A 16,546-nucleotide genomic window follows, 5' to 3' on the forward strand; every position below is an offset into this window, starting at 1 on the left:
TAGGAATATTAGGACTTAATTATGGAAAAGAAAATGAATATTTAATATTACATGTATTAACAGCTGCAAGAATAGTATGTCAACGCTGCTAATATTGAATATTCTTGCTTTGACAAAATATGCAGAACTGTCTGATATTTTTAGAGTTAATTCAGATGAGACTGAGAGAAGGAGGGGAAAGCACACGGAAGTGAATCTTTGCCCTCCAGGTTAATTGGAAGATGTGAATCATGACCCCAAAATAGGGGAGGGGAAATGTCTGGAATGTTACGTGCAAAGGAAGGGAAATTCAGATCTTGGCATTCTCCATGCCATGCTGACACTGTTGCACTAATAAAGGCTTTTTAGGTTAAACAATGCCTGAAAGTTCTTTGAAGTGTTTCATTAGTCAGACACATGACATCATGCCAAGATCTTGAAAACTTTCAACCCCGTCACAGTAGAATTAAAACTCCCTAGGCTTTTAGGGAGGATTCACCCTGTCTTCCATTGCAACTTGTTAAAACCTTCTCGAGACTCCACCTTAAGGCCTCTCCCTAAGAAGGCACCTGGACCCCTCATAGTAGCGGGTCAGACTCACTATGAAGTGAAACGTATTCTTGACTCTAGAATTTTTAAAGGGAAATTGCAGTACCTAGTACAATGGAAGGGGTACCCGCTGTCCGAAGCTACTTGGGTGAAATCTAGCGATGTGAAAGCTGACCGACTCATCAAAACGTTTCATGGAAAAAAAACCCAACAAACTAAGAAATAATCCCTGACACATTCTCTTGTTCACATACAGGACCTATCCTTTTTGTAAGGGGGGGCGGATGTCAACACTGCTAATATTGAATATTCTTGCTTTGACAAAATATGCAGAACTTCTGGTATTTTTAGAGTTAATTCAGATGAGACTGAGAGAAGGAGGGGAAAGCGCACGGAAGAGAACGGAAGTGAATCTTTGCCCTCCAGGTTAATTGGAAGATGTGAATCATGACCCCAAAATAGGGGAGGGGAAATGTCTGGAATGTTATGTGCAAAGGAAGGGAAATTCAGATCTTGGCATCCTCCATGCCTTGCTGACACTCTGTTACACTAATAAAGGCTTTTTAGGTTAAACAATGCCTGAAAGTTCTTTGAAGTGTTTCATTAGTTAGATACATGACATAGTATTTGCCCAATTTTGAAAAGATGAAAACTTACCACCTGACTAGACTATAATCACGAAAATTTTAGAATGTGCAGAAATGGATAGATTAACTTTAGAGATTAAAGAGAAAGAAGATTCAATTTACTTTAAAACATGGGAAAATTTTTATCAATGGTTAGCAGTACGATAGAATGAGAAAGGATTGTGAAATTTAATAGGATGAATGATATTTACTGACTAGGCTTTACTCTTATGATCATTGTTATTATTAGTGATTATAATTATTTAACATATTAATTACTGTTACTTTATTTTTATGATTATTGTTATGTTCTGTTACTACAACTGTTTAGTATTGTATTGAGTATTGTTATTTAATATTTATACCGAGACGATAATCTGCTTGCTAAAGCGTTGAATTATTGTAGGGGGCAACCCCATTATTATATCTACACCTATCCCTATCCCAACCCCACTCCCCAACCCAATCCAATACCCATACCGATTTCATCCCTTCCCAACCCTTATAAAATCTAATAAAATATTTTTTTAAAAAAAACAGAGGTATAATGTCAAGACAACAAGAAGTGATAGTACCAATTTACACCACGGTGGTGAGTCCACATTTAGAATACTACACCCCATTCTAGTCCCATGATTCAACACATGTTGAGGCCCTGGAAAATGTGCAGAGAAGAAGAAAGATCATAAATGGTCTGGACTCTAAATGACGATTGAGAAAGCTAGTTATGTCTAGGCCATGGAAGAGAAGGATTGGGGGGGGGCATGATGGCTGTCTTCCACTACTTGTGGGGCTGTCACAAAGAGGAGATCAACTTATTCTCTAGGGCAACAGAAGGCAGAACAAGAGCTTCATGAGTGGAAGGTTGTCAAAGGAAATTCCAATCTAGATGTAAGGAGAAATTTTCTGTCAGTGAATGCAATTGATCAATGGAATAGCTGGCCTCCTGGCATTATGGATACTCCATCCCTGGAGGTTTTCAAGAATAGACCGGACAGTCATTTGACTGGGGTTATAGAAGGCTCCTGCCTTGAGCAACGGGTTGGACTAGACCACTGAGGTGCTTTTCAACCCTATGATGCTGTGATTCTAGATTTAGAGGCAGCTTACAGTAAACAAGTATAGAGCAGCCACATGAAATTGATTCTGGTAAGAGGCCTTTTTAAGGAAAAAATATTAGGCAAATTAAGATAGAATACAAACGTGAAAGAAAAAAGACAAAAATTGCAACAATAACAAGGATTGTCAAAACATTAAAAAAAGGGAAATGTGCATTAAGAAAGAGAAAAGACAAAAAAGATTTCCATTTAGTAAATCAGTTGAATGTTGATAAACATAGTGTAATAATATTAGTTTCCTACCCTTGCAAAGCAGGCCCAAAATTTGTGAATTTCTACCTCTAGTTAGAATCAATTTGTCCTTTATCTACTATGTGTAAAGGCAAAGTGCTAAACAGATGAACCAACATTAAAGTTAAACATCAAAGCCCTCTCTTAACCATCTATTGTATTTAACTACAATGGTTTCTTATTTACTGTAAGTCACCCCGATCATTGTCTCTGATCCGTCCAGGATCAAATATACTCGTTTGATTCTTAGTAATAAAGATTTTGATTGAGGATTTTCCCAACAATTGTGTCTTATTCCCCAAAATCATAAACCTCTGTTGTTGATCCATTTTATCAAAAAACTTCAGTTTAAATTGTTTTCCAGTTAAATAAAATATGTCCGTTCCCCAATGTTCTTAAGAAAGTCCAGTTCATCACACACTGAGTCTGTTTGTCTCCAAATCTTTGGAATCCACATCCCCTTCAGCCTTCTCCAACCAGCCCGCAGTTTCCATCCATGGTCAGGCGGCTTCTGAGAAGTGGCTGTGCTCCCAGTCGCAGCTTCTTGGGAAGAGCTCAGCTCACAAAGTCACTTGTGTCCATTTTTGCAGAGCCATCCATTCATGTGCACTCATGGGATCATATGAAAAAGAGTTCCATGGTTTTTACATATCAGGACATAGTAAAGTCATCTGGTCCTTAGCAGTTCTTAATAATAGGTAAATAAACCTCAGACGAAAAACAACAACAACATATTATACCATGTCATCATTTTAATTTAAAAGAAAGTCAAATTTTCGTTACGGTTTTCTAAGGAATGCCTACAAGTAAAGAGAGAAACAATATTTGGAGCAATGAACTGATACTTAAAGTTTACAGATGAATCATCCTGAATTTAGAAGAAACCAAAGAATTGTACATTTGTTCATTTCACTAACACAATTCAGAGGACTGGTAACAATTTTTTTCTAGTGGATCACATTGTAGGTAGGTAGGCAGGCTGTCTGGGGGGAGACATTTACGCCATAAATTGCAGGACGCTACACAGGAAGTTCTTTGTTTGCCATTTTTAATTCCTGAATGAAAAGGGAATCAACAAAATATATCTTGCACTTCTTTTATTCCAGATTCCTCCATGCAACAGAGCTCAGATCCAATAGCTGAAATGGCCACTATCTGTGGTTGACTTTAAAGGAGTTAAAACCATTGAGTACTATATTGCTTGAAAGGACAGGAGGAGATGGGAAGAATAGAACAGGGCTTTTCAATCTTTTCATTCATTGTATCACTTTTTGTTGTTAATTGCAAAGTCGTGTCCGACCCATCGTGACCCCATGGACAACATTCCTCCAGGTCTTCCTGTCCTCTACCATTTTCTGGAGTCCATTTAAGTTCACACCTACTGCTTCAGTGACTCTATCCAGCCATATGGTACCACTTTTAGGATATGGCAATATCCGAGTACCACTAGTCGCCTAGCAAAGTGTCAAAAACTTGATGACCAAAAAGAAAAATAGCAGGGGTGGAGTGGGGGGTGTTTGATTTTTATTCCCCCTGTCTGCTGGCTGGTTGCAGCAGGTTTTGGTCACTTCACATGACCCTGGGACACTGACCGTCATAAATATGAATCAGTTGCCAAGCATCTGAATGTAAATCACAAGACCCTGGAGATGCTGCAACATTCTAGCTCAGGGGTAGTCAACCTTTTTATACCTACTGCCCACTTTTGTAACTCTGTTCGTAGTAAAATTTTCTAACTGCCCACCGGTTCCATAGTAATGGTGATTTATAAAGTAGGGAAGTAACTTTACTTTATAAAATTTATAAAGCAGAGTTATAGCAAGTTAAAGCATATAATAATAATTACTTAACCAAATACTTTATGTCGGACTTTTGCTAAGTTTGGCAGAATAAATTTTTATAAAACAACTTACTGTAGTTAAATCTTATCTTTTTATTTATACTTTGCATACATAGAAGTATGAAGTCTGATGAAATTACATTTAATTAATTAAATTATTAATGAGATCCCTGAGGCTGACGCTGCGAGACTAAATACTGGATATCTGGCTCAATTTTTGTAAGGAACAAACGAAGATCTCCTCTTTCGGAAATATTCAGGTGGTAGTAGAGAAAATGAATTTTGGGGATAAATTTTTGTATGCTCTGAAGGCTATATATCAACAACAATCTGCACAAATTATAATTAATGGTGGATTAACAGAGGCATTTAACATTGAAAAGGGCACTAGACAAGGATGTCCCTTGTCCACATTATTATTTGTTCTAACAGTGGAGATTTTACTTATTAAAATTAGAGAATCACCTAGAATAGAGGGAATAAAAATAAATAAGAATGATTATATGTTGAGAGCTTTTGCTGATGATTTGGTTGTGACATTATCTCAACCGATAGACTCGGTTAGGGATCTGGTTGAAATTTTAACTCAGTATGGGAAGGTTTCTGGTTTTAAGGTAAATAATAATAAGACCAAAATATTATCGAAAAATATGTCTATGAAGGAAAAGGATATTTTGGCTAAATTAACAGGTTTTGAAATAGTGAGAAAGGTTAAATATTTAGGAGTATACATTACAGCTTCTAATGTTAAATTGTATAAAAATAATTATGAGACATTATGGGTAAAAGTGCAAAAGGATTTAAATGATTGGAAAAAATTACAGTTACCTTTGTTGGGGAGAATTTCAGCAGTTAAAATGAATATCCTTCCAAAGTTTCTTTTCTTGTTTCAAATGATACCTATTTTGAAAAAAGATGCTAATTTGGAGGAATGGCAGAAGGGGATTAATACGTTTATTTGGCTAGGGAAAAAAACAAGAGTTAAGTTTAAGATTATACAAGATGTATGGGAAAGAGGAGGACTTAAGGTGCCTAATTTAAAATTGTACTGTGATGCGGTGGCTGTAACGTTGATTAGCGATTGGCTTAATTTAACAAATAAAAATATCCTTTCTCTTGAGGGATGGGATTTATTATATGGATGGCACGCATATTTAATTTATAATAAAAAAAGGGGATCAGGTTTATAAATCCCACATCTTGAGAAGTGCTTTGTTGCGTGTCTGGAAGAAGTATTATTATAGGTTAAATTATAAAATTCCAATTTGGGGGATTCCTGGACATGCGATAGAGGGAGTATCTAGGGGAGTGAATTTGGATATGATTTCTTATAAGGAATTACTTAGTACACTCTTGGTTTCAGTATAATCAATTGTTAGTGAGATGGAGTATAGATCAAAAGGTTGGTGTTACTTTAGAGGATGTGAATTTGGTAAAATAGATTAAAGACCAAACTCAAGCTCATATAAAGAGAATTTATAATGTTTTAATAGAATTGGATTCTGAAACGGAGTTAGTTAAAGATTGTATGGTTAAATGGGCTCAAAATATTCAAGAGCTGATTTTATTGGATACATGGGAGACAATTTGGGTTAGAAATGTAAAATTTACCCAAGCACAAAATTTAAGGGAAATTTTTTATAAAATGTTTTATAGATGGCATTTAGATCCCCAAAAGTTGTCCTGCATGTATCCTAATTTACAGCCCAAATGTTGGCGATGTGGAAGCTTAGACATAACCTATTTTCATATTTGGTGGACTTGTAGAGATATAAAAGCTTTTTGGATTAAGATTTGGTGGAATATCCAAAAGATTTTTAAGAGAAAGATCAAAGTTTACTCCGCAATTATTTTTGTTGGGTATTATTGTAGATTTTGATGTCAAAGAAATTGATTTAATGCTGAATCTTATAACAGCTGCAAGATTACTAGTGGGGCAATATTGGGAGAAAAACTCGTTGCCTACTATGGAAGAATGAATAGTTAAGGTGTCTAGTTTAGCAGAAATGGCGAAAATCTCCGTCTATTTGAAGGACCATTCACAAGAAAAATATATTTCCGTTTGGAGAAGATGGATTGATTATATTCAAAAGAAATACGAGACTAAAAAGTATTATCTTGCTTATGAGTAGATTTTAGATATTTTTAATAGTTCAATATGGTTGAATTTATATTATTTTTGGTATTATGATTTAATTATATTATTATTATTGTTTTTAATTTGTTAATACTTGTTTTGAAAAGGAGTTAAAGTGTGTTATGGATTTGATTGATAGTATAGTCAGGTTATGTTAATTAGATTATGTTTGTTTATTTTTCACCCTGTAATCAACTCTGGGAAGTGGGGGAGGGGAGGGAAAGGATGGGAGGGGTTTGGGTTATAATGTATTAAATTTGTAAAACTTTATATATTTGTCCTGCACTAACGTGTGGAGGGGACCCAATCAAAAAACTTGTAATAAAAAAAAAATACCGCCCGGCCTCCCTGCAGCACCATGGAGTCTAAGGCAGAAGAAAGGAAACATCTATTCCGCATATGCCAGGTGAATGGGTACCCCCTAAGATTTATTAAGCGACACAGTATGGTATCAGACCCCCGAAACGGACAGCAAGGAGAGGAACCCCTGACACGAACCGTACGGGTGTCTCTACCGTACATTAGTAATGTGTCAGAAGCCACAGCCAGGCTTCTGGCAACCCACAATATACAGGTAGCCCACAAACCTACTCAGACCCTACGAGCTAATGTGATGCGCCCCAAGGACCAGCCCCCTACCACCGAGAGATCAGCTATAGTTTATAAGATCAACTGCACGGGATGCCAGAGTAATTATGTAGGCGAGACCTCAAAAAGACTTAAGACTCGTTTACATGAGCATAGGTTGGCTATTAGACGAGGCGAACAACATTCGCAGATTTGGGCCCATGTAGCAGAATACGATCATTGCTTTGATTTTGAGAATGCCCAAATCTTGGCCAACAACATGACAAAAGGAGGTCGCCTACTGAAAGAGGCATGGTTTTCAGGAACGGAGTCCATCAATTGGCATGTGGACTTGTGTGCAGCGCATCAAGCTCTGAAAATGTGCAGTGCCAGCAACCGTACTAACGTGTGGAGGGGACCCAATCAAAAAACTTGTAATCAAAAAAATACCGCCCGGCCTCCCTCCCTGCGTAATTACACCGATGGAGCCTCAATTGACAGCTCCTCCCTCCTGGACATGCGATTACCAGCTAACCGACAACAGACTAACTTCAGTGGACAACCACAGCTAGGTTTGTCACAACCCGCCGGGAGCAGACTCTTTTTGGGACGGAATGAAGATGGAGTGGGGCTTGAGGAACCGGAGGGAAAACGGAATATAATAAAGTCTAACGACGATGAGAACGAGGATAAATCCCCCCCTGAGGACACTACCAGGCACATTATGATAACCCGGTCACGGTTGAGCAGAGGAAGGCACCCCCCTCTGACATTCGCAACACAAAGCTGTGCAGTGAAACAGCGACTGCAATTAAAGGAGAAGAGCCCCGTATGGAATGAGAATGGAGAATTGAGAATGAGTGGGAATGGTGCTTAACAACAACGGACGGAACACCAAGGCGCTGACAATGGGACGATGGCAGAAAACATCCTGAGTATGCGCGAGGGAGAGAGCGTGAAAACGAACAGTAGATCATTCAGGAGGACTCACGGGAAGGAGGATGGGAGGAGGAATAGCATGGGCTGTGACTATGAGCCTGCGTTACAACCCCGAGGGATAGATAAACAAGATCAAAGTGGTCTTGGAGTTTGCAGGGATATTGGAAGCAATTTAAATAATTGCCCACCCCCGCTCCCTAAGGGAAGCCGTGTGTGGGATGGTGGGGGAATTATGAGCAGGGGAGGAGAAAAGATTCTGATTCCCAACCTGACCAACCCGGAAACAGCTAATGGAGTAACGTATGACAGAATGCAAATTAGCAATGGAAAGAGGATAGGTGCTGACATGGGGGGTGTGCTTGGGACTCAATTCGATCAGCTGGGGCCAATGACACGCTCCAGGAGCCGGAAACAAGCATTAAACAACTATATATAAGACTTCCCCTGGCGTTTGCCTTTTAACCCTGACGATGTCAAATGTATTTGATGAAAGCTTGGTGGATTAAATTCTATTTTTGATAGATATTCTCTTGGTGATCATTATTTTGACAATGTGACAATATATATATATATTGTCATATATATATATTTCAGTAAAAAAGGAAGCGATCACCAGGAAATAAAACACCAAGGTTTTAATAAATAAAATCAAGCTTTCGATGGCTAACATCTGCCATCATCGTCAGGATACAAGCGAGCTAGTGAGGAAACCTGCTTATAAGCATAGCCACACCTAAACTCTACGCATGGACCTTGTAACAGGTCCAAGCCAACTAATCCTTACTTCACTTACAGCCTTCAGTGATTCTTTCTTTTAGCTCTTAGTTACATCCACACAACCACCCACTTCCCCCCTCCCTTTACTTCCTGAGTCATATAGGCAACGTGTGTTTCTCAAAATTAAAGGGTCCTCTGCACTATTGAGTTGATTCTTCTTCCTGTGTTCCTCGGGACGTTTCTCTCCTCCACTCCTCCGGCACGCATCGCACTCATTTGCATTCTTCAATCCTGTCACTCCTTCAATCCCCCCACAATCCTTGCCACCAATCTCATCCACACTTTTATTTCCCCCCACTGTTCCCAGCATATCGCATCCTCCGTGCTCCTCCTTCGTGCCATCTGGTGCAACTCTCAATCCGGTTTCCTCTCTTTCAGTTTTCCGTAACGCATGTCTCTGTCTCGGTGGCTCTGATTGGTGTGGCCACATAGCAAAGGTGTTATTCTGCCGTCGCTCGTAGTAGGTGTTGCCTTTTTTGAATTCCTATCCATTTCCAAGGCACCGGCGACCAGGTGCGTTGTAGCGGGGGCACCATTGGGGACAGTGGAGCCGATATGGTCACTGGGGTAGCGAGTTTGTTTTGTGTTAATTGAGACACTTGTTCTTATTCTTGAGTATTGGGTACAATGCAAGGAGGTTCTCTGAGGCATCCGAGGATGGGCCACTAATGTCAATAAATTTCTTAATTAACGGCGGATGTACACACGAATCATTAACTAAAGGGGGTCTAGATTGTAGATGTCTCTCTTCTTTGTTGCCAGTTTCACATAATGGACACTCAGAGTTTTTGTTACTCAGATGTTTTTTTCCCAGGTCGTCTACGCATTTCCCACGCTTTCATGGTCTGATATGCTGGGCGTAGGTCCACATGTCGATTGATTGACATGCTGTCTGAAAACCAGGCTTCTTTGAGTAAACTACCACTCTTGGAGGTGTCACTGGCAACCACCCTTACGTCATCAAAATTAAATTTATGACCAAACTCCTCCATGTGAGTCAGTATTTGGGAGCATTGCTCACCTCTTCTTATTGCCAGCTTGTGTTCCTGCATTCTTGTTCTGACCCTTTTGGAAGTTTCTGCCACATAATTGCCTGGGCAGTCATTACAGTTAATCCTGTAAATGACTTCAGATCTCTCAACTATGGGGAGTGGGTCCTTTGGTCTCATAATGCAGGAATGCAACGTCCGGTCAGGTCTATGTGCAACCCTTACACCATAGGGTGCCAATAGTCTGGTGGTGGCTTCTGAGACATTGCTAATGTAAGGGAGGGTAATACGAGTCATCTGTGATGGTACCATCCCACTTGATGGATTTTGGGATAGTTTGGACAGAGTACTGTGGCGTCTGATGAATTTCATGGGGTACCCATTGTACCTACAGAGACAGAGGAGATGTTTTCTTTCCTCCATCCTAGCTTCGTCCACCCTCTTAAAGAGGGTTCTAATGCAGCTGACTTTGTGGGCCACCGGGTGATTGCTGTTGTAATGCAAAATTCTATCGGTGTGCGTGGGTTTGCGATAGACCCGAGTGGTTAAGGTCCCATCTGGCTGGCGTTGGACTAAGACATCAAGAAATGCCAGCTTACCCTGATACTCCTCCTCCTCCGTAAATTGCAGGTCCACGCACACCGAATTAAGTGTGTCCACAAAGTCAGCTTTTTGACTCCTCTTAATTATAACGAACATGTCAACGTAGCGGGCCCAGAACTTTGGGCAGTATTGGGTCATCGCTACGTGTTCCAACTGCCAATGCTGCCCAAAGTTCTGGGCCCGCTACGCTGCCTATATGACTCAGGAACTAAAGGGAGGGGGGAAGTGGGTGGTTGTGTGGATGTAACTAAGAGCTATAAGAAAGAATCACTGAAGGCTGTAAGTGAAGTAAGGATTAGTTGGCTTGGACCTGTTACAAGGTCCATGCGTAGAGTTTAGGTGTGGCTATGCTTATAAGCAGGTTTCCTCACTAGCTAGCTTGCATTCTGACAATGATGGCAGGTGCTAGCCATTGAAAGCTAGGTGGATGTAAGTAAGAGCTAAAAGAAAGAATCACTGAAGGCTGTAAGTCAGTGGTTCTCAACCTGTGGGTCGGGACACCATTTGGGGTCGAATGACCATTTCACGGGGGTCGCCAAACAACGCAGTCCGCCATTTTTTTCCCCTTTTCCCTAGCAGTCCTACTCCCTCTTATTGGTGGCCACACCCACTTGGGGGTCACCACAACATGGGGAACTATATTATGGGGTCACGGCATTAGAAAGGTTGAGAACCACTGCTGTAAGTGAAGAAAGGATTAGTTGGCTTGGACCTGTTACAAGGTCCATGCCTAGAGTTTAGGTGTGGCTATGCTTATAAGCAGGTTTCCTCACTAGCTGGCTTGTATCCTGACGATGATGGCAGATGTTAGCCATCGAAAGCTTGATTTTATTTATTAAAACCTTGGTGTTTTATTTCCTGGTGATCGCTTCCTTTTTTACTGAAATATATATATATGACAATATATATATATTGTCACATTGTCAAAATAATGATCACCAAGAGAATATCTATCAAAAATAGAATTTAATCCACCAAGCTTTCATCAAATACATTTGACATCGTCAGGTTAAAAGGCAAACGCCGGGGGAAGTCTTACAAACAGTTGTTTAGTGCCTGTTTCCGGCTCCTGGAGCATGTCATCGGCCCCAGCTGATCAAGTTGAGTCCCAAGCACCCCCCCCCATGTCAGCACCTATCCTCTTTCCATTGCTAATTTGCATTCTATCATACGTTACTCCGTTAGCTGTTTCAGGGTTGGTCAGGTTGGGGGTCAGGATCTTTTCTCCTCCCCTGCTCATAACTCCCCCACCATCCCACACACGGCTTTCCTTAGGAAGAGGGGGTGGGCAATTATTTAAATTGCTTCCAATATCCCTGCAAGCCCCAAGACCACTTTGATCTTGTTTATCTATCCCTTGGGGTTGTAACGCAGGCTCATAGTCACAGCCCATGCTATTCTTCCTCCCCTCCTTCTTCCCGTGAGTTCTCCTGAATGATCTACTGTTCGTTTCCACACTCTCTCCCTCGTGCACACTCAGGATGTTTTCTGCCATTGTCCCATTGTCAGTGTCTTGTTGTTCCGTCCATTGTTCCACTCATCCCCAATTCTCCATTCTCACTCCGTACGGGGTTCTTCCCCTTTAATTGCAGTCGCTGTTTCACTGCGTAGCTTTGTGTTGAGAATGTCAAAGGAGGGTGCCTTCCTCTGCTCGACTGCAACTGGGTTATCATAATGTGCCTGGTAGTATCCTCAGGGGGGGATTCATCCTTGTTCTCATCGTCCTGGTTAAACTTTATTATATTCTGTTTTCCCTCCGGTTCTTCAAGCCCCGCTCCATCTCCATTCCGTCCCAAAAAGAGTTTGCTCCCGGCGGGTCATGACAAACCCAGCCGCAGTTGTCCGCTGAAGTTAGTCTGTTGTCGGTCCGGGAGGGAGGAGCTGTCAACTGAGGCTCCATCGGTGTAATTATGCAGGGAGGGGGGCCAGGCGGTATTTTTTTGATTACAAGTTTTTTGATTGGGTCCCCTCCACACGTTAGTACGGTTGCTGGCACTCCACATTTTCAGAGCTTGATGCGCTGCACATAAGTCTACACGCCGATTGATGGACTCCGTTCCTGAAAACCATGCCTCTTTCAGTAGGCAACCTCCTTTTGTCGTATCATTGGCCAAGATTTGGGCATTCTCAAAATCAAAGCAATGATCGTATTCTGCTACATGGGCCCAAATCTGCGAATGTTGTTCGCCTCGTCTAATAGCCAACCTATGCTCATGTAGACGAGTCTTAAGTCTTTTTGAGGTCTCGCCTACATAATTACTCTGGCACCCCGTACAGTTGATCTTATAAACTATAGCTGCTCTCGGCAGTAGGTAGGGAGCTGGTCCTTGGGGCGCATCACTTTAGCTCGTAGGGTCTGAGTAGGCGCATCAAGCTCTGAAAATGTGGAGTGCCAGCAACTGATTTAATTTAATTCTTTGTCAGAAAAAGAAATTTGGATTTGTAATGTTTCGCAGTTGCGACTTGAGCCTGCTTAACACCCCTAGTTGGGGGCTGCAAGGCAAAAGAGATTGTAAAAAGTAAAACTGCAGTATAGCAGTTAAAAAATGTCAAGGTGTAATCAATTAGACATCTGTCTGAGAAACTTCCTGCATATACTCCCTTGACTCAGCTGGCAAAGAGGGAGGAGAGCCTGTGGCTTGGTGGTTAAATCACTGCCTAGTATGTAAACTGCCCAGGTTTGAATCCCATAAAGGGTGTGGCTAACTGACGAGAGCAGAAAGAGCTCAAAATGGCCATCTTAGTCTCCCAATTTAATTCTTTAATTCTTGGTCAGAAAAAGAAATTTGGATTTGTAATGTTTCGCAGTTGCGACTTGAGCCTGCTTAACGCCCCTAGTTGGGGGCTGCAAGGCAAAAGAGATTGTAAAAAGTAAAACTGCAGTATAGCAGTTAAAAAATGTCAAGGTGTAATCAATTAGACATCTGTCTGAGAAACTTCCTATATAGTCAATTACCCATAAAACGTGAACACCAGGAATATAATAAAATATAAAAGTTTAATACAATCACCAAAAGCTTTCGTCAGATACTTCTGACATTGTCAGAGTCATATATACCTTGCACTTCTTTTATTCCAGATTTCTCCATGCAACAGAGCTCAGATCCAATAGTTGAAATGGCCACTAATCCCAACCAAAACCTATGAGATGTACATTAGAAACAGCAGTGCAGAATGTCCCTCTCAAAAGGTTAGCCTGATGATCAGTCGGCCATGTGCTTTGGTGGGATATCCTATTCTTCCCTTTTGTTTTCTTTCTAAAAATGTATTTTAGAAATATTTCTTCTACCATATATTCACAATTGCCCCCTCTTTCTTAGCCCCCATTTTTGAGGCCCTGCTGCATATTTTTCTCCCTGTGACCTAATGAAGACTCCTGTGCAAGCAAATTGACAGAAGTACATGGCATTTAGCATATATAGGTTCTCCTTCTTCAGGAATGGTATGCTGGGTGCTCTTGCATGCAGCCCTGGCCAGCAGGAGGGAAGTTGGCTCCCCCCCAGCATCTGGCCTGATGTTGCTGCTATGTCCTAAAACCTTGGGAGCCACATTAAATAAGTCATAAAGATTTATGGTGTATAGAGGTTTTGATCTCCACTGAGTGTCACCCCTAGGAAAACTGAATGTATAATTGTGTAAAACCCTCATGAACATTTGGAGCTCAGCACATAGCTAATCTTCTAATGGAACTAATCTAACTAGCATCACATTTCACTAGGCTCTGTTGCAAAGGTCGGTTGCTAGAAGTCAGAAACGATTTGATAGCTTTTAATCAGGGGAAATCGTACAAACACCTTAGGCAGAGACGGGACAAGCGTGTTCTTCCCCTCCTATCCGCGGTCAAACAGGCAACATCTGTGCCTATAAAGCAGACAATAAAGAAGGCGGCATCTGTGTTTGAGTTTAAAGGAGTTAACATCATCGAGTACTATATTGCTAGAAAGGAGGAGAGGAGAGGGGAAGCGGCGAGGAACTTCCTCTTCCTGATCACTAATTGGAAGAAGATGGTGTGTAGGGAGGATTTTGTGCTCTTCCCGGATTGAAGCAGCAGCTGGAAGGTGAGTGGAGGGCAGGTCGGAGGAGAGGCCGGGAGCAAGCGGGGCTGTTTGGTTTCCTCCACGGCGTCCAAGCAGAAAAGCAACTAGGCTGAAGCATCTCAGCTGCTGCTGCTGCCAATCCCTTCCCTCCCCAACTTTTAAGTCCACTGGTGCTGCAGGCTGTTAAACTGGGGGCTGCGATTTTCTGCTGGTGGGAAGATTTCAAAAGTCTCCTTCAATTCTTTGGGAATTGCTTCCCTCCAGACGTTGTGAGTGCTGCATCACTGGAGGTTTTTAAGAGGAGACCGGAGAGCCATTTTCAGGAATAGTAATAGGGTCTCCTGCCTGAGCAGGGGGTTGGACTAGAAGACCTCCAAGGTCCCTTCCAACTCTCTTATTATTTTTTTACAACTTTTTAAAGTCAATTTTCTATTATCACATTTGACTAGTGCTTAGTAAACATCGTGTTGTCTGGTCCAATTTGTTTGCTTAATAATACAAGTTACATTCTTAGTGTCTACTCCTTTTCTCCAAATAATAATAATAATATAACAACAACAACAATAATAATAATGTTGGAAGGGATCTTGGAGGTTATCTAGTCCAACCCCCTGCTCAGGCAGGAAACCCTACACCATTTTGGACAAATGGCTGTCCAGTCTTTTTAAAAAAACTTCCAGTGTTGGAGCATTCACCACTTCTGGAGGCAGGTAGTTCCACTGGTTAATTGTTCTAACTGTCAGGAAGTTTTTCCTTAGTTCTAGGTTGCTTCTCTCCTTGATTAGTTTCCATCCATGCAATGTTAAATATACACTTCGCTTGTTAAATTTTTTTGCCATTATATCCAGGGCTTTTTTTCTTATAGAATGCCCAGGATGGAGTTCTGGCACTTTCTTGGATAGAACCTTATAGAGTAGGCGAGGTGGGTTGTATAACATGTGTGAGTTCTGGCACCTTTTTTTTTTTTTTTAGAAAAAAAGCACTGATTATACCTAATAAAAAGATTGCAGGTTTAAAATCTACATGTTTCCCTAACATCTTTTCTAACCAAGTGTGTCTTTTGGCCCATTTTTTTTTCTTTAACACGAGGCCACCACACATGGTAATATAGGCCAGGTGTTTGATTACATTTCCAACATTTACTGGACATATTTTTAAACATTTTTGCTAATCTCGCAGGTGGTAAATGCCATCTATAGAACATTTTATATCAGTTTTCTTTATAAGAAGTTGCCACAGTCACTTTACAATTTCTTTCCCAAAGATTTTGCCATTTCTCTAATTCTATATTATATCCAAAGTTTTTTGCCCACTGTATCATTGTTTCTTTCACTTGTTCATCCTCCATTTTTGAATTTAATAGAAAGTTATATATTTTCTTAATCAGTTTTTTATCAGAGGTCAACAGTATCTGATCAAACAAAGATGATCAAGGGGACTGGAGGCCAAAGCATATAAGGAAAGGCTGCTGGAATTGGGTATGTCTAGTTTAATGAAGAGAAGGAGGAGGGGGGACACGATAGCAGTATTCCAATATCTCAGGGGCTGCCATAAAGAAGAGTCAAGCTATTTTCCAAAGTGCCTGAAGGCAGGACAAGAAGCAATGGATGGAAATTAATCAAGGAGAGAAGCAACCTAGAACTAAGGTGAAACTTCCTGACAGTTAGAACAATTAACCAGTGGAACAACCTGCCTCCAGAAGTGGTGAATGCTCCAATACTTGGAAGTTTTTAAGAAGAGACTGGACAGCCATTTGTCTGAAATGGTATAGGGTTTCCTGCCTGAGCAGGGGGTTGGACTAGATGATCTCCAAGGTCCCTTCCAACTTTATTATTATTATTATTATTATTATTATTATTATTATTATTATTATTATTATTGTCAGTTCTTTATAAAAACTATACATTTTCGCATCTTTATCATAGCTTGATTGCATTTGCAGCTGAGGCCACCATGATTATTCAGTTTGCTTAGATGCAATGTTTTTAGCTATAACTTTTGTTTTTTCTCTATTTTCAATCCTGCTACTTCTCCAAATTCCTCAATCCTTTTCAATAGTTTAGGGGTTGTCTCCAATGATTCTTCTGTACTAAATACCAAGTCATTTGCAAATGCTTGTAATTTATAGCTTTCATCTTTTATCTCCATTCTTTT

General features: G+C 40.6%; 1 pseudogene; it reads left to right on the forward strand.

Annotated features, from left to right (window-relative positions):
• The window catches only part of LOC120303354, a 66,153-nt pseudogene that overhangs the window by 23,380 nt on the left and 26,227 nt on the right, over positions 1 to 16,546 (forward strand).

The sequence above is a fragment of the Crotalus tigris genome, unplaced genomic scaffold (genome assembly GCF_016545835.1).
Source record: "Crotalus tigris isolate CLP2741 ecotype Arizona unplaced genomic scaffold, ASM1654583v1 scf7180000024464.508515016:1373766, whole genome shotgun sequence".
In the NCBI taxonomy this organism is placed as follows: domain Eukaryota; kingdom Metazoa; phylum Chordata; class Lepidosauria; order Squamata; family Viperidae; genus Crotalus; species Crotalus tigris.